General features: G+C 40.1%; 1 long non-coding RNA gene across 1 annotated transcript; it reads right to left on the reverse strand.

Annotated features, from left to right (window-relative positions):
* Positions 1-10,708: 10,708 nt before the first annotated feature.
* Positions 10,709-20,057, reverse strand: LOC113649114. Its single transcript, XR_003442070.2, has 3 exons — positions 19,895-20,057; positions 12,609-12,742; positions 10,709-12,014 (listed from the first exon to the last, which is right to left on the reverse strand). It is a non-coding gene; the product is annotated as an uncharacterized LOC113649114 (long non-coding RNA).
* Between the last annotated feature and the right edge of the window lie 147 nt (positions 20,058-20,204).

The raw sequence follows: 20,204 nt of genomic DNA on the forward strand, positions 1-20,204 counted from the left end.
ATCACAGGGCACACACACACTCTCATTCACTCACACACACACACACTACGGACAATTTTCCAGAGATGCCAATCAACCTACCATGCATGTCTTTGGACCGGGGGAGGAAACCGGAGTAGCCGGAGGAAACCCCCGAGGCACGGGGAGAACATGCAAACTCCACACACACAAGGCGGAGGCCCTCAGCCTCGGTCCATTCCTTGTGAAGTTCTTGAGTGGATTTTGCTTGACGAGGCTCTCAAGGCTGCGGTTCTCTCGCTTGGTCGTGCATCTTTTTCTTCCACACTTTTTCCTTCCGCTCAACTTTCTGTTAACATGCTTGGATACAGCTCTCTGTGAACAGCTTATTTGGTATTGAATGTTTGTGGCTTTCCCTCCTTGTGAAGGGGGTCAATGATTGTCTTCTGGACAACGGTCAGGTCAGCCTCATGACTGTCTTCCCCATGATTGTGTAGCCTAGTTTTGATTGCTCAGGGAACCTTTGCAGAAGTTTTGATTAGCTGATTAGCATGACACCATATTCTATTTTTTTTATTTCTGGGTTTTTGTTAAATGTGAGCTAAAATAATTACAATTAAAAAGAACAAAAGAGTGGGGGGTCACGGTGGCTTAGTGGTTAGCACGTTCGCCTCACACCTCCAGGGTCGGGGGTTCGATTCCCGCCTCCACCTTGTGTGTGTGGAGTTTGCATGTTCTCCCCGTGCCTCGGGGGTTTCCTCCGGGTACTCCGGTTTCCTCCCCCGGTCCAAAGACATGCATGGTAGGTTGATTGGCATCTCTGGAAAATTGTCCGTAGTGTGTGTGTGTGTGTGTGTGTGTGTGTGTGTGTGTGTGTGTGTGTGTGTGTGTGTGTGTGTGTGTGTGTGCCCTGTGATGGGTTGGCACTCCGTCCAGGGTGTATCCTGCCTCGATGCCCGATGACGCCTGAGATAGGCACAGGCTCCCCGTGACCAGAGAAGTTCGGATAAGCGGTAGAAAATGAATGAATGAATGAATGAATGAATGAAGAACCAAAGACTTCATTCTGTGTGTACTGAATTTATATAATACACGAGTTTCACTATTTGAGTGATTACTGAAATAAATTCCATAACATTCTAATTTATTGAGATGCAAAGCTAATGATCCTGTGGGTTTGCTTGAGGTTTGTTTAGTATGTTTATCCTGATTGAGCAGGTTTCAATAGCTAATGTACTAACTTAAGAGATATTATAAGGTCAATTGCAATTTTACTTTCAAATCTTAGACAAGTTCAAGATGGCAGCACCGTGGAGTCTGGGTTAGGGCAATATATTCAGGATATGGGAAGGATTTCTCTCGTGTTTAGTTTGTTCAGTACCATTTTACATCCTTCAAAAGGTGTTAAGGATGAGATACGGGATGACAAATGTCGCATCTGTTTTGTCTTTTTTTTTGGTAAAAAAAGGTTTGTGTTTTAAAAGCCTGTTAAGATGATATTTGACAGGTTGTCAGGTTGCTAAGAAACAGTAAAACTAAACATTTGTGGATCATGAAACCATTTTCCCTCCACAGCCAAGAACATGTCTATTCTCTTCCATATCCACAGCCTGTGTTTGTGCATTTGGCCGTTTCCAACGGTTGAGCCGCCTACACGGCTCATCGCACCACACTGGCTGGTCACGCTAACAAACGTTTGGAGCCTCCTCACCTTGTTATTAGGATAATAGCATGCTAAATCTGTGAAGCAAAACAAAATGAAAGCTAGAAATCTGTCGGGATCAGAGGCATCAGTCAGACAGGTTGAGGGGTGTGTTAGCAGCTCCACACCAGGTCAGTGTAGAGATCGATTATAGACTAACACACATTTGTGTTCCTAATTATCAGGTAGCATCAATAATAAGGTTTTAGGGTCATGGTGACCAATTGTTTTTCAATAAAAAACTCACTCACTCACTACCGCTTTATCCAAACTTCTCGGGTCACGGGGAGCCTGTGCCTATCTCAGGCGTCATCGGGCATCGAGGCAGGATACACCCTGGACGGAGTGCCAACCCTTCACAGGGCACACACACTCTCATTCACTCACACACTCTCATTCACTCACACACACACACACACACACACACACACACACACCCTACAGACAATTTTCCAGAGATGCCAATCAACCTACCATGCATGTCTTTGGACCGGGGGAGGAAACCGGAGTACCCGGAGGAAACCCCCGAGGCACGGGGAGAACATGCAAACTCCACACACACAAGGCAGAGGCGGGAATCGAGCCCCGACCCTGGCGGTATGAGGCGAACGTGCTAACCACTAAGTCACCATGTCCCCCCCAATAAAAAAACTTGTGGTTGTTGTAAAAGTACTAAAAGTACCTAGAATACCATCAGTAAAGTGTATAGTGATGGAACACAAATGCATCATACAGGTAATAAAACCTACATAAATACCTTATGCTAAGCTAGACAACAGCACTGCCATCTCGTAGGGTGTGTGTGCGCGTAACACTTACATCTACACAATTAGCCTATGCACTTTCTCTCATTTTAAACAACTGAGCAATCGAGGGTTAGGTTCCTTGCACAAGAGCCTCACTGTGGCAGCTTGGTGGACCTGGGAGTCAAACTCACAACCTTCCAATCAGCAGTCCAACACCTTAACCGCTAGGCCACGACGTCCAGATTTTAGACGATCAGTTAGGATTTTTCTTTAACTTGGTTTGTTTGGTGTGTTTAGTTTATAACTAAGAAACCGTTTCACTATTAGATTAAATGTATGTAATATCTATGTGACAAATAAAGAAACCATCCTGAAGCCCAGAACGTCAGATGTATCTCACCACCTGTTTACCGACAGCTGTCCTATAACCACAAAATGTTCAAGCTACAATACATCTACATGTTCATGCTGTTTACATGGAATAAACACGCTTCTGTTTCTTAAAACCCAATGGAGCAAAACCTACAGACACACTTACACTTACAGCCATCGCTAACGTCCGTGCACGAGTCACAGCCAGGAGATAGATCGCCCTGGACTCTGCAGGTAGCCTCAGCCTCCTTTACTGTCACAGATGGCCAATTATCAGAAATCAGAAAACAAATTTCCTGTCAGCGATGATTAAACTCATATGACTCATTTTTTGGGGAAAAGAGAGAGGAAAGAATAGATAACGTTCTCTATGTTGTGATAAACTCTTGTGTTTACCGCTTTTCTGACAGTCTTATGATGAAGAGCTGTTTAATTTGAGATCTATAAGCTAGATGAAGCCATCAGAGTTTCTCACACACACACACACACACGTCCATGCGCACCATTAATAACAGAAGAGGACTACACTTTACAAATCGAGCTGTAACGTGTGTCAGACGTGCGCCAGCTATACTGTATTAAACTCCGCTTTGTTTTCAGTTGCTAATGCTCAATGCTTTCTGGCTCTAATATCCATCACAAGTCCATTTATTTCTGAGAGGGTGGGGGGGTTGTTTGGGGGGGCTGTTTAATGGATGTCAGAGTGATTTCTATGATAAATCCAAGAAATCTTCTAAAGACAAATTAAGGAATGCTTTCGCACTAGATCTATTATTATTCCGCAGTAGCTACATTGACATGTAACAAAACACTCAGACTGCACTTCATCTCGCCGTATGAAGCTCAACGGTTTTACTACACGAGTAGAAATGTCGGCTTGACGTAAGCGAAAACAAATCGGTATGTCAACGTACAGTAAAAAAAAAGCCTTCTGGTTTGTTCTCTATACTAAATTATACGTTCATACGAAAGTCCTAAGAGGCCACGCATTATTATTATTGTTCCTCTATCGTTTTCTTAAGACTTTCGTAGGTTAATACGGTTTCTATAGTAACAACGAACAGACTTGTAGGGTAGATATTCCACATTATTTAAGCATCAAAAAATGTATTCTTTCTTAATGGTATCTTTTTATATATTAGGCTTCAAAAGGGAACTTGATGTGTCATAGAACCTGGAGAAAGTGTTCAGGTTTTTAATGCTAACACTGAAGACTCCAACAATATATACAGTACATACCAAAAGTTTGGACACCCCTTCTCATTCAAAGAGTTTTCTTTATTTTCATGACTATGAACATTGTAGATTCACACCGAAGGCATCAAAACTATGAATGAACACGTGTGGAATTATATACGTACGTAACAGAAAAGTGTGAAACGACTGAAAATGTGTCATATTCTAGGTTCTTCAAAGTAGCCACCTTTTGCTTTGATTATTGCTTTGTACACTCTTGGCATTCTCTTGATGAGCTTCAAGAGGTCGTCACCTGAAATGGTCTTCCGACAATCTTGAAGGAGTTCCCAGAGATGCTTAGCACTTGTTGGCCCTTTTGCCTTCACTCTGCGGTCCAGCTCACCCCAAACCATCTTGATCGGGTTCAGGTCCGGTGACTGTGGAGGCCAGGTTATCTGGTGCAGCACCCCATCACTCTCCCTCATGGTCAAATAGCCCTTACACAGCCTGGGGGTGTGTTTGGGGACATTGTTCTGTTGAAAAGGTGGTGGTGTGTCCAAACTTTTGGTCTGTACTGTATATATATATATAAAACTATAAAAAATAATATACAGTAGGATATGTACTATGGTCATTATATAATATATTGTTGTTACTATAAACAGAAATCAGGTGTGTATATACAATGGTAAGGCAATGGTGAGCAGCTGAGCAAGTGTGCAGATCAGGTTGTCGATCAGAAGCTTAAGGTTCAAGCCCCAGCTCGGACAAGTTGCCATCGTTGGGCCCCTGATCAAGGCCCTTAACTTTCACTGCTCCAATGGTGTTGTTTCTTGTGCTCTTCGATGACGCCTGAGATAGGCACAGGCTCCCCGTGACCCGAGAAGTTCGGATAAGAGGTAGGGAATGAATGAATGAATAAAGTAACTAATATTAATATGAATAAACTTTATTTACAGTATAAAGTGTGCATGATATGGCCAGCATAAGTGCATGACAGTGACATCTTTCCAAACGACCCCATTAATAAAAAACACTTTTTTAAGTCAACCGTGTGTACTGTAAGTAGTTACTATTTAGACCAACATCAATAAGCACATTAACAAACTTGTGATTTGCAGATAAATTAGTGCCAGAGCAGCTTTCATAAGAAATTAATCAACACACCCTGACCAGCATGGGCACCTTAGAGAGCGGGAACGAGAGCTGGAAAAAAAAAAGAGATTGAGATGGTCTTAATTAGGGTCCTTCTGAGAGCAGACATCTGGCAGAACAGCTGTTTACAGCGTGGCGGTAATTCCTTATCCCACAGAGTTCAGATAAATCAGAGGTGATGCGGCTTCACGGGATCAGCACGGGCTCGGGGATCCTGCATACTGTAGGTTGTATAGAGAGCCTCCAGGAACCTGCATGTGAACCACAACCTGTGTGTGCGTGTGTGTGTGTGTGTGTGTGTGTGTGTGTGTGTGTGTGTAATTTTCACACATACTCAAGGTGGAAATGTTTTCTGGTTTGCTTGCGAATGAAAGAAATAATAATAAATTAATTAGTTAATAAATTAATTAAATAAATAGTAGATAATACCGTAGTGCAACAAAAATCCATGTGATTCTTCAGAAGAATCATTTAGAATTTTGTTCTGAAAAACATTGAAGCATGCAGGAACTTAAAAAAAAAAAGTTTCAGAGGTTCCAGATGTTTCCTACAGGGTCCCATTCTATTTTAGCCTTCAAAAGAGATTTTTTTAGTGTGATTGCCACAGAACTTGTTTGAAAACAAAGCGACGTGACGTACGGCTAAGTACGGTGACCCGTACTCAGGATTCGTTCTGTGCATTTGAACCATCCAAAGTGCACACACACACACAGCAGTGAACACACACACACACACAGCAGTGAACACACACACACACACAGCAGTGAACACACACACACACACAGCAGTGAACACACACCTTGAACACACACCCGGAGCTGTGGGCAGCCTTTAATGCTGCGGCAACTTTGGTATTACACATTTACAAATACAAGGCAACGAAATGCAGTTTGACGTCTAATCAGAAGCGCAAGCAGCAAGAGCAAGATGTACAATATTTACCGTATAAACAGGATAATACACAGATAAATATATGTTATGGATATACAAGATTTACAGGTTAGGTGCTATAGACATGGAATATACACGGTGTTATACATTATAGTGACATGCTAATCTTCCGAAAATATTGCCAACGCCCCACTACGGCAGCTGGTTTAGTCCAAAATGCGCAATACTTTTTGCAGTCAGGTCTATTCGATCTCGGACCGTGTTCTCACCACAAACGAACCGTACCAGACTTCGTTTGAAAGCGAACCGAGACCATCTCTTCCTGGAGGTCTCGGTACGCTTGTTCGGTCCACTTTTGGTGAGCACCAGAGTTCGATCACTGCGTTCTCACCTGCCCAAACGAACCGCACCAAATGAGCGATCTAACTCTGGTACGATTCAACCGAACTAAACGAGGCAGGTGTGAAAGCACCCTAAATACTGATTTTTTTTCTTCACCCTAGGAATATTCATATTAATCGATTATACAGTAATGGCACCAGAACTAATTAAGGGATTTCAAAACAGGGGGTTAAAACGGTTTCAGTTAAAACTCACGTTCATTTGTAATTTATTTTTCCAAATGACAGATTCATCCACGTCAATATCGTCTAGTCAGGACATCAAATCAAGTTTAGTCCATTTGAGTTCAGCTCATGACACTGCAACATGTGACGAGATCTAGTCACCAAGTAACGAGCCATGACCCAGCCACCCCGGAAGTCTTAAATAACGGTGATCAGTATTTTTTTAGTGTACTGTAATAAAAGTCGTTGATATCTACGTTAACTTGTGTCTGAAGACAAGTATCGTGATGATAAAGGAGTGTGCTTTACCAGTGAGATAACGGACTCTGTCGATCGCTAGGAAGACTGGAGTGAGGCATCTCATAAGGCCCAACGTTCCGTACCACATACGCTGCTATGATCGCCTGCTGCATGAAATTTAAAATATTACTACAATTTTGTCGTATCGCTTTTATCATCCATCGAAAATTCACAGGTCGGCAATTGTGACTAACTATCTGTACTTGATTCATTACAACATTTAATCGCTAAATATAATTATGAATACGTTAATTTAACAAAGACCCCTGAACAACATGTCTTACAGCTCAGTTCTGATCACCATGTGTAGTAGACAGACACTAAACCGACTACCCACATTTCTGCCTCTGAACAAGCACTTAGTATATAAGCTTCATAAGGAAAGATGTGCAATTACCAAGTGAGCGCCAGCATCAGAACCTGTAACACAGACAAACAATGTCCTGAAGATCAGTAACGAAGTTAGTGTGCAGCCACAAGGACAGAGGAACGCGGTCAGGGTTACTGTTAGCAGTGCCTTAAATATCCGTTCGTTTCAATACATATTTTAAAGAAACCCTGTCAGGTCGGCTCATGTTAGTTTCCTGGACACCACTAAAAGAAAGAAGTTAAAAATCCAGTCAAGTTAGTTTTATGACCTGCATATGATTCTGACTTCAAATCTTCAGAAATAATAACAGATTTGATCAGGTTAGCGAGTTTGTTAGCATTAGCAGTAAAGATTATGAGTAAAAATTATGGACACAAGCTAAAACGCGCTAAAAAGCAAAATGTTAGCTAGTCAATTATTAGCAGTAAAAAACAAAAGTAAAAGATGTATCGTGTATAAGGTTTGCAGCTTTGTGTTAACTAGTTGGTCACCCAGGAAATTGAGATCACTTAAACATCCTGTCAGGTTAACTAATGTTAGCTCCAGTTAGCCAACTGATATCACTGATATCGAATCATCTCAATTAATAGGTTCATTCTTATTAGCTGGATCGCAGTAGTAGGGAAGATGATTAACATTTTATAATATCCCTTAAAAATGTCCCTTCTGCCAAATGCTGAAAATGTAAATGTAAAAAATCCTGTCAGGTTAGCTCAAGCTAGCTTGCTAACTAGCCAATTCAGTAAGGATTACAAACATTTAAGAACTTAAACAGCAACACTTAATTTTGCAAGAATAGCAGGTTAGTTATGATAATTAGCTGGTTGTTATTTGCAGTAAAATTAGGAGCAGTAAAAATATTAGCAGTGAGCTTTACTTTAAAAAATAGAAAAAAAAGTTGACTAGAATAACAAGCGTTATTGAGCACTGATTTTCAAGTGAATCATTAACTGCTGATCATGTTTTTCTCTCACTGTTCTTAGCGATGGCGCATTCTTATTTAACCGATCTCTGGTAATGAGGTGTGGTAGTTCAAGTGTTGGGATGTTTGACTACAGATCAGAAATTTGCGGGTTTAAAATCTCACCACAGAAAAGCAGTAAAGTCTTCACTAACTGGGCACTTCAATGCTTTTATAACCTGCCCAGTTGTATAAAAATATGATATATTCAACTCACTCTGGATAACAAAGTGGAAAGTCCTACTAACTTTGCTAATTTACACTAACACCAAAGTTTAGAGGTTAGAGATCTATATACTTTTCAAAAGCACACTAAATAAGCCTAAGATCATACATTGTTTGTATGTGTGTGTGTCTGTGGTTTGTCATCAGGTCCTGTCCCCTTGACTCTGGATAACATCTTGTTTTGGCATGCAACACGCTCGAATCTCATTAATCACACCTGTTTTGCTTGAACGAAGGCTGAAAGTCAAAGTGTTGCTCCATTTCTCACCGTCTACCATCACAACAAGTGCAGAATTAACCTTCAGTTCCCGTCTACCACGAGTTGGCAAGTGAAGAACTTCTCAGATTGTTTTCTGCCTTAGCTCATTGGATGAATGGCTTGTCGTGTGTATGTGTTACAGTAGTTATATGGCCCAGCTATAAATAAGCCTGGCCACAGGGGGAGGAGGGAGGGAGCGAGCTTGGGGGCTGACAGCAGAGGGCAACGTGGCCTTGTCTGCCCAGGAGACGCCAATTAAGAGAGGACCTAAACTCAGACCTCACAACTTCACTGCTGCTCGCTCACAGGTTGAGAAATGAGACGTGACGGGGCTCATGCAGGGGATCTCCAAAATTCACTCAGAATAAACACCAGCCCTCGGCGAAAGATGCGTCAAGATTTGTTACGATTTTGTCGTTCAGCCGCTGACGTTGCCGTGGCATTTACGCCACTAACGGTCCATTAGAAAGTAATGAATGCAAGTAAGTATGTAAGTAAGGAGAAAACTTGATCGCAGTAACGGGAGGAAGACACAATATAACTACTGTATATTCGCCGGTCACTTTAAAAGTCTGTTCATTCAAACTTCTAATGGGGTATTGGCAGTGCAAAGCATACAAATGACTCAAACACACAAGCACTTCAGTTAACATTCATATCAAACATGAGGTCAATTCTTTGACCTGTTAGCATTAGTAGTAAAGATTGTGACTGACTTAAACATGACTTAAAATAATGCTCAGCGGTTTAGCTCATGTTAGCTTGTTGGTTATTAACAGTAAAAAAAAAACATCTACAAATAGCTCTGAAAGAAAATATTATATAGACGTTTTCTAAAGCAGCTTTATGTTAGCTAGATGATCAGCATTAACAGTGGATTATATACACAATGTCAGATTAGCTTCATCTAACAGATTATAAATATTTAAGGATATCAAAATTCCTGTGACTAACATTAGTAGTAAATGTCAAATATTTAAAGAATCGCTTCATAATAATAATAATAATAATAATAATAATAATTATAATAATAATAATAATAGTGAACCTATATATTTATATTATTATATATTATTGTTGTTGTTGTTATTATTAGCTGGATAGCATTAGCAGAAAATAGTAACTTTTTTACAAACACTGAAGGCAGTAAAGATTACAAACACTAAGAATGGAATATTTGTCAAATCCTGGCTTTTTAGCTTGTGCTAAGTAGCTGCTTAGCTTTGAGCTAATAAACAGGTAAGAATAACAAGTTTTGTTATAAAAGAATTTGCAGCAAATATTAGCGGCAGTATGCAACATATTTTAGAAACTCGTGTGCCAACCAGTTATAGTCACAAATAAATATTTAAGAAATCACTTGATAGTCCTGTCAGTTTAGCTTGTGTTTGATAACTAGCAAGAATTAGCAGTAAAAATGTTAAGTCTTTTGCGAGTTGTATTTCAGAAACACAGCCAGTTTAATCGGACCAGATTAACAGGAACTAAAAACAAACGATCTGTGTAACCGTAACGAGCAGAAAAGCATCTCAAAACACATCAAACCATGAGGCTGATTGATTAGAAAAGCAGAAGATCACAAGTTTCATTTCCTCTCAGGATTTTCAGACTGTATCTGATTGTATTAAGGACATTATTCATAATAACACTCTCTGGTGTTTATAACAGTTTATAATCACACCCTCCGGTGTCACCCAAATGAGGATGAGCTTCACTTTTGTGTCTGGTTCCTCTCAAGGTTTCTTCCTCTTCCATCTAAGGGAGTTTTTCCTCACCACAGTAACCTCAGTCACCTCAGACTTGTTCATTAGGGATAAATACAAACACATTTAAATAGAAGTCTAATATTAGTCTTTTTTGTTCCATGTTTATTATGTTCTGTGAAGTTGCGTCGAGACCGTCGTTAAAAACATTATATAAATAAATTTTGCGTAGAATTGATTTTAGATCTTTTATTAATCATCAGTTTCAACAAGTCTCCGTTGTTCTGTCTAACATGTCTACATGCACGTTGTGTTTATAAGTGATTTGTGTTTTGTGATACTTGCCTTAGGACAACGGATGAAATTTAGCTATTGTGCTAATTCTGGCATATTTACACTGATGCTTATTGCTGATTTGTTGATTAACGTGCACTGTTCTAATACAAATAAATAAACAAATAAATAAATAAATAAAACTTCAGACAAACACAACCGTTATATCAATCCACATAAAATCTAGATGGAAAACAAAACAAAAAAAAAATCAATCAGCTCTGTATGCCAAATTTTTTTATAAAATGTGAGGTCATATGTCAGTCAACTATATTTGTACAGCACTATTCAAACATCACATGTTGACCAATGTGCTTTACAACATCTAAGTATAAAAAGGAAATAAATACAATTTTAATAATATCAATACACAGGGATGCACACAACTGGTGCGCATGCGCCCCCAAAATAAAAAATGCTCGCTGTTAATATGCTCTAAACGCTCACGTGCGTGCTGACGTCGTTGACGGGCGTTAATGCACAGTCGCCATTTTAGATCGATTTAGATATAAATACTGTGAGAGATGTCCAAAAAACAGCAAACTTTAAGTAGCTTCTTTGGCATTCCGCCACCTCAAAAGATGTCAGTGTCGGTACGTACGACGGCATTTTACCGAATCTACGGCGAATGGTGGCGATCGGGGATTCCCTTGTGCATGTTCTGTGCACTGCAAAATCAGCTGAAGGGAGGTTTCCTATTGTGTGACGTTTAATCGATCCGTTGTCAAGTTTATTACAGTTTTATTTATTCAGAGGTGGAGCAAAAAAATATACAAATGACTCCACTATAGAGAATGGATGTGTTTAAAGCAAGCAGGAAAGCGATTGGCAGCATCTTCTGTGTATGACTTGGTCAAGAAGATAGTTAATACGAGCGATCCAGATCGTGACTGCAACGATTCTTAAATTGTCCCTTACACTTCCTCTGAGCAGTGCTGCTTGTGAGAGGGGTTTCTCACACCTCAATATAATAAAAAACAAGTACAGATCCCGTCTGTCACATACTCACGCATTGAATGAACAATTCACTTGTCAAAGATGAGTCCAGATACATTTGACCCAAAGCCAGGAGTAGAGCTATGGATGCAGACAGCCCATCGTAGACTTAACCAGGGAGGTGCAACCACTTCCACCACCCAGGAGGCTGTAAGTTCATCCTGTACTACAGTTGAAATTGAGGACAGTGAGGAGGGCAGTGAGGAAGATGATGTTTAGTTTCGCAGCGCAAAGGGTGAGTACCAGTTCCATTCTCTAAGTGCTCTCCTGAGAACCTGGCTAAAAAAAGTTGTGTGCATCCCTGTCAATACACACAATAACAGGAATCAGCATCCCTGACGTACAGTACATGGGTAAGCTATTCCAAAGTCTTCCCGCTACTGCCGCAAATGCACGATCCCCTTTCCAGCTTAACTTGGTCCTTGGAATTTTAAGTACATTTTGAGTCGTTTTATGTTCAGTTAACAAATCTGATAAGTAAGATGGTGCAAGGCCATGCAGAGATTTATATACTCGTAAAACAAATAGTAACGTTTACAAGGTTTGGTTTCAACATGATAAAAATTGTTAGCATAAATATGGAGCACACAAATTTCCCCAGATGGGGTTTAGTGGTTTATAAATCAAATATGAAGCACAATTACTACAGAAGAACATGACCACCAGTTGTGAGACACAGATTAACCTCAAACAATCCAAACGCTTTTTAGTTCAATTTTTTTTTTTAACAAAGCCAAGCTCTAAATCATCCAACAATGCGCATACGGAACACATCATCATCATCATCATCATCATCATCACACGATCCGGTGGTTCAGAAGATCCATAATTATCTCGCAGACGTAGAAACCACACAGAGCCGTGTGGAGATAAACACACAGACACTCACACTGACCTTGTGCATCCACCAACGTGAAGAAGAGGAGGATCCACATCAGAGGAAGAGTGATGAGGTCAGAAGGTCCAGCTCGTACAGCAGCACGCTTCAGGCTGTCCATCATCAGACCACGGCCATGACACCATCAGGTGCTGGAAATGGAAACACGTTTCACTACACAATTACCATCAAACTTTCAAACTTCAAGATCAAAGTAATCTTTTGTTCACAAATTTTGTAGGCCGTCAAGTTAATGTAGATAAAAGCGTCATATCCCAAGTCTCAGCCAATCAAACCTCTCCGGCCATCTAATCATACACATAGTTACTGATGAACATATTACTCTCTGTATGTTAAACATTTAAACAAGTCTTCATCGCAGTTCTCTCCCTCTCTCACATTCTCTCTCTCTCTCTCTCTCACATGCTCGCTCCCCCTCTCTCTCTCTCTCTCACATGCTCCCCCCCCCTCTCTCTCTCTCACACAGCTTCAGAAGAGAATCTCATCCTGATTGTATCTACAGAAACTTACATCTGACCTTGACGTTGGACTTGATTTCCATGAGCTCTAAGATTATTCTTGTGAACAACAAAGTCTGCACTCATTCAGGAAGTAAAGTAACCTCTCTGTGTGTGTGTGTGTGTGTGTGTGTGTGTGTGTGTGTGTGTTTTAGCCAATTACGTCATGTCATCACTTCCCACACGCAGGTGAGACGGCCTATATATATTTATAATAAAAACATGAACAATGCGGTGAGTCGAGTCGATATGGTCGTGTTCTTTGTTCATATTTTTGATGATATAAGATGCACCAGAGTCTGAAACCATCACACTTGGATTCAGATCTCAGCAAACATGCACAGTGTAAAAAAAAAAACTAAATTAAAATCTTTAAAAATAAAATCATCTCAGCCTCAGTCATGTGCACTTTTATAAAAAAGTCTGTCTTTGTACAGCAGTAAGAGTCACGGTGTAAAAGAGCCGAGCGTGATCTAATCCGCTGAGTGTGTGGCTATTAAATATTCCTCTCTGTTCTGTGAGGCTCACTCATTTAATATAAAGCTTTTATGAACCAACAATTCATCAAAATCTATTGATATTTTTGTAGCCCTGCATTCAGGTCATTATATTTATAGAGTTATTTTTGCACATAATGATGTATTAGTATTATCTCTGTCATACAAGTGAATAAAAATAGCTGGAGTTAGTGAGAGCAGATTAAACAAGGACTGGGAAACAAATGTCGGTGGGTGACGTAGAGGTTTAACGTCATTATAACATGACACACTGTTAGCTGCATTAACTTTCAGTTAAATATCAATTTTACTCAACTGGGGGCTGAAAAATGGACCTGCGCAAAAAGTATGGTCAAAACACTAGAAGTCACTCTGTAAGAGAAGAGATGGAAAAAAAAAAGAAAGATGAGATGAGAAGAGAGAGAAGAAAAGAGACGAGAAGAGAAGAGAAAGAGGAATAAAGAGAAGAGGAGGAAAGAGAAGAGATGAAAGGTGAAGAGTAGTGAAGAGAAAGGAAGAAAAGAGACGAGACAGGATGAGAAGTAAAGAGGAAAGGAGAGATGGGATGAGAAAAGAGAAGACATGAGATGAGGAGAAGACAAAAGAAGAGATGATAAGAGAGAATACACGTGGAGATACACGTGGAGATACACGTGGAGATACACGTGGAGATACACGTGGAGATACACGTGGAGATACTGTACATGAGGAGATACATGAGGAGATACATGAGGAGATACACGAGGAGATACACGTAGAGATACTGTACATGTAGATACATGTAGACATGTAGACACATGGAGATACATGAGGAGAGACACAGAGATACACGTAGAGATATACTTGGAGATACATGTAGAGTCCTTCAGTGGGAATGAAATCATTAAATGTGATTTTCTCCTGTTTCTTTTATAACCAGTGTTTAAAATGCTGGAACTTTTGGTCTAGAAACACATGAAGAGAAAACATCAGGAAATCAAACACATTTACACACACACACACACACACACACACACACACCCAGTCACTAAACCACGTCCAAGGACTGCTGTCACTCACACCATCACCTCACACCAGCAATGTGAGAGAGGAGGTAAAATCAATAGCCTTCTGTCTTCCATCACATCCCTTCATCCCTTCATCAATAACTACTTGGCTGAGATTAAATGCATTCCCATTTGCATAGATGACAAAACAGCGCCATGATGCAGCGATGCTGAAAGAGGGATATGACGAGCAGCTTCACAGCTCTAAAGCTCACAATGCTGTTAAAATGATGTGAACAAACCGACACACGTTCATATAAGTGCTAGTCATGTTTGTTTATTTATTTATTTATTTATTTACATCAAATGCAGATTTTTAAACATTTTATTAACCAAAACGGATTATATTTTAAATTTGAATATATTAAATATATCTACATTTTTATCAAAATAGGGATTTTTTTTATATTAATCAAATACATATTTTTAAATTTGATTCAAGTACAGATTTTTACATTTAAATCATTCATTCATTTATTCATTCATTATCTACCGCTTATCCGAACTACCTCGGGTCACGGGGAGCCTGTGCCTATCTCAGGCGTCATCGGGCATCGAGGCAGGATACACCCTGGACGGAGTGCCAACCCATCACAGGGCACACACACACTCTCATTCATTCACTCACACACACACACTACGGACAATTTTCTAGAGATGCCAATCAACCTACCATGCATGTCTTTGGACCGGGGGAGGAAACCGGAGTACCCGGAGGAAACCCCCGAGGCACGGGGAGAACATGCAAACTCCACACACAAGGCGGAGGCGGGAATCGAAAAAATAAACATTTTTATTCAAAAACAGTTTAAATTTAAATTTGTACCAAATACTGAATTTAACATTTTAATAAAATACTGATTTAATTAAACTCTGTATCAAACAAATTAGTTTTCGATTTTTATTGACTACAGATATATCGCAGCCTGTAATAAATTCTCTTTTCAGAATAATCATGTATATCATAATAATCTTAAACTGCAATATTCAGAAGAAGAAGAATTTCCCTCCTAATTGGTCAGAAATTGATAAACAGCTGCTTTTCTATACATTAATATAAGAATCAGTGGATAAACAGATTATTATTATTATTATTATTATTATTATTATTATTATTATTATTATTCTCTGCATCATCATACCAATGTGTTGTAATAACGCCTCTGAATTACTTCTAAGGAAAATTGAACAAACCGATTAAACAGAGATCTAGATAACATTTTATCACTGGGTGCCAATATTTTTCCAGCATCCAACGAATTATAAGATGTCCACATTTGAAAATGCATTGTAATGTTAAAGTTAAAATAAAATTGAATTCAAATTAAAATAAAAGTCTGTTGATAATAACATTGACAGGAATGTGGTCACACGGAGATGATCGACATCCTGTGAAGTGCTTTAATGCATATGACACTAATATACTATAGTAATCATAACAAGGTCCTAAATATCGCTCTCTACTGGATTCATTCATAGTCCCACTGAATACAGACATTTCTCAGCTCTTTCACTTCCGGGAACTTTCCCCGACTCCAGTGTAGAAGTTAGTGGTCAGTGATTTTGCTAAGAGGCCAGCGCAGTGTTGGCCACAGGCCCAGAAGTAACAGATTGGAGTGACACAGTCGTCTATAACCAGACGTCTGAGTCGCTCGAAGCTTCACCTCCTCCTTCTGCCTGCTCGCCTGTAGATCAACATTCACTGCTCCAATCAAACATGGCAACCTGTTTGAGATTAGACGTCCCGTTGTGCTCTGATTTACCAGCTGCGCGGATCATTGCACTTTTCCACACGATGAAATACTGTCCAAGACCCTGCAGCTTCGATCGCTTCAGAGTTTTATTTAAGTGCAGGATATCGTAGAATTGACTCAATTGAGAGCCTAGAGGTTCTTCTCTGCTTTAATGTATACTGTGCGATATATTTTCCTGCATGGAGAAATAAGGTACAGTATATATTTCACAAGATGTTTTTTTTCATCATTTTCTACTATGTGAGTAATATGTAATATTTCATATGTTTACATCATCAACTGACCAAGCAGTTGTTTTCTTTCTACCTACTAAACAAGCAGTTTTTTCAAGCGGTTAAATAACTTTAGAAGCTATATATAGCTACTACCGTTTTTCACTGAAAAAAATGCTAAATTAAAATAATTAGCAAACCTATACCAAAAATTCCAAACATACGATCCGTTACAGGTGTTAAATACTCATCATGTGATCGTAAGTTTTACACATACAGTATATTGTGACTGTCGCCTTTTGAGCATGAAATAGCTCGGTGGGGTCTGGCGGCAAAAGACCACCAATAAGTCAGCAACCAATCAGAGCAGTGCACCCTTTGGGAGAAAGAGACAGAGCTCTGGAACAGAGGAAGATGATACTCCCTGTCCAAGATCATCACTTAGAGTTTGCACTGTACCTGATGGGCTGCAACCCAAACTAGCGAAACATCTTCCTTGTTTATGCAGGCGATCGATTCCCAAAGCTGTTAAATATTCTGCTTGAACTTTTGTGCTCACTGTTGCACTCAGTGGAGAAGATATAATAAAGTATTATTGCTACATATAGAGTTGTCACGATATGTATGTAATGTTAACTATTAATATTAAATCAGAGATAACCTAAGCCCTTACTATACCTTCGTACAGACAAAATACAACGCGTCCAACCCTAAAATGCCTGTGGTCCCAAGTTTGTTTGGTTCCCCACTCGCAATTAGTTATAGTTTACGGTATAATGCAAAAAAAACAGGGAACAATAAATACAGCTTCACCTTGTGCAAAGTACGCCGAATTGTTGAACGATGCACAGTGACACCATCTGCAGCAAGTTGATGTTGTAGGTCTTTCGAGGTGGTCTGTGGGCTGTTTGTGACCGTTCTCACCATCCCTCACCTCTCCAATATTTTACGTGTCCTGCCACTTCTGGCCTTTACAGGAACTGTTCCTGTGGTCTTCCATTTCCTCACTATGTTCCTCCCAGTGAACACTGACAGCTTTTATCTCTGTCATAACTTTTTGTAGCCTTCCCCTAAACCATAATGATGAACAATCTTTGTTTTCAGGTCATTTGAGAGTTGTTTTGAGGCCTCCATGTTGCCACTCTTCAGAGAAGAGTCAAAGGGAACAACAGGGAACCTGCAATTGGCCTTAAATACCTTTTCTCATGATCAGATGCACCTGTCTATGAAGTTCAAGGCTTAATGAGCCACCAAACCAATTGTGTGTTCCAATTAATTAGTGCTAAGTAGTATTCAAACCAACAAAATGGCAAGGGTGCCCAAATTTATGCAAGCATCTAATTTTGTTTTGATGCATATTGCACCTTTTCTGTTAATCCCATAAACCTAATTTCACTACTGAAATATTACTTTAATATCCTTCAGTTATTTAATAGCAAAATAAAATTGCTGATCCAAACACCCAGATATTTATAAATGAAAATCCCGGAAATTGTCAGGGGTGCCTAAACTTTTGCATACGACTGTAAATCAAATAACCATCCGCCAAGTTACTTAGTGTGCTAGTTAATCCTCTAAGAAGTCAGTTTTAAGAAGTTCAAAGGAAGTAAGAACATTATAAGTAATTATGATAATCACAAAATCATACAAAAAAATAATAATAATCTGACCGAAATAAATGACAGAAATAAATGACAGATGTTAACATTGGAAGGTTTTCTTGGTTAAATAATGAAATATAATCCCTCAAAAAGGTGATAATGTTGACCTTTAATTTAAAATTTTATTGGCCATATAAACACTTGTGCAGTGTCTTAAAAATAAAATAAAAATAGATGAATAATAATGGGGGGGGGGGGCAGGGTGGCTTAGTGGTTAGCACGTTCGCCTCACACCTCCAGGGGGGTTCGATTCCCGCCTCCGCCTTGTGTGTGTGGAGTTTGCATGTTCTCCCCGTGCCTCGGGGGTTTCCTCCTGGTACTCCGGTTTCCTCCCCCGGTCCAAAGACATGCATGGTAGGTTGATTGGCATCTCTGGAAAATTGTCCGTAGTGTGTGAGTGTGTGAGTGAATGAGAGTGTGTGTGTGTGCCCTGTGATGGATTGGCACTCCGTCCAGGGTGTATCCTGCCTCGATGCCGATGATGCCTGAGATCCCGAGATGACACAGGCTCCCCGTGACCCGAGGTAGTTCGGATAAGCGGTAGAGAACGAATGAATAAATGAATGAATAGAGTAATAATAGAATTTAATTTAAAAAAAAATTATAGTGCAAGACCATAAGTAATATAACCAGAGATATGAATATTATATCAAGTAGCTGTTCATTTTAATGCCATTTCTTTTGACAGTTACATTGCAAGTGAAAGTGACATGACATACGGCTAAGTACGACCCATCCAAAGTGCGCATACACACACGGCAGTGAACATACACACACACCATAAACACACACCTGGAGCAGTGGGCAGCCTTTAATGCTGCGGCGCCCGGGGAGCAGTTGGGGGGTTCATTGCCTTGCTCAAGGGCACCTCAGTCGTGGCCGGCCCGAGACTCGAACCCACAACCTTAGGATTACGAGTCAGACTCTCTAACCATTAGACCACGACTTGCCCCACAGGCCACGACTTGCCCCACAGGCCACGACTTACCCCATTCAATTTACAATGGAAGAGATTCATTTTACTGGGAAACTTACTGTGCATATGGCAATAAACGCTTTAAATCTTATATATGTGGTGCTGAAGCAGGTAGTGTTGCTGCCTCAAGGCTCCACTCCAGAGTTGGTGGATTAATCTTACACTGGGGTTCAAGTTTGTGTGGCGTTTCTTTGACAGAGTGGTGAATGAGTGTGTGAATGTGAAGCTCTATAATGATCCGGCATTGCATCCTAGGTGTGTTCTCGGGGATTCGCTCCAGATCCACTGCAACCGTAATGGAGATAAAGTGCTCGCTGGAAGCTTGTGATTAAATTTTAACATCAAATTTGTTACGATTTTGTTTATTTAGATTTCTGCCTTGTCTTTAAAATATGAAACGCTTACACAATTGATCACTACTACTATTAAACAATATCACATATGTTTATAAGAGACTCTGTGACGAGAGCCGAGTTTGTTTATCGCACGGACGTGAATTTATCTAATTAAACTGAAATGTTTTTTTGCTTTTAATATAAAAGAAGTTGGTTCTGTGAACACTCACCTAAGCTTACACACACACACACACACACACACACACACACACACACACACACACACACACACACACACACCTTACCTGTTTCGGTGTCCTGTAGCGCCACAGAAGGTGTATTTCCTTTTCACAAGAACACAAACTCTCCAAATATTCTGAGCCCCGTAAAAATTCCTGACCACTCACACATTCTCTCATACAAACACACACAGACACACACACACACACACACACACACTACTGGCGGCACAGTCCACACTCTAGAGCTCAGCCCTTCTGCAACACACCAGCGAGAGAGAGCGAGAGAGGAAGAGAGAGAGAGGGAGGGAGGGAGAGAGGGAGGGAGGGAAAAAGAGAGTGAGAGAGGGAGGGAGGGAGGGAGAGAGAGGAAGAA

Source organism: Tachysurus fulvidraco, chromosome 11 (genome assembly GCF_022655615.1).
Source record: "Tachysurus fulvidraco isolate hzauxx_2018 chromosome 11, HZAU_PFXX_2.0, whole genome shotgun sequence".
NCBI lineage: Eukaryota > Metazoa > Chordata > Actinopteri > Siluriformes > Bagridae > Tachysurus > Tachysurus fulvidraco.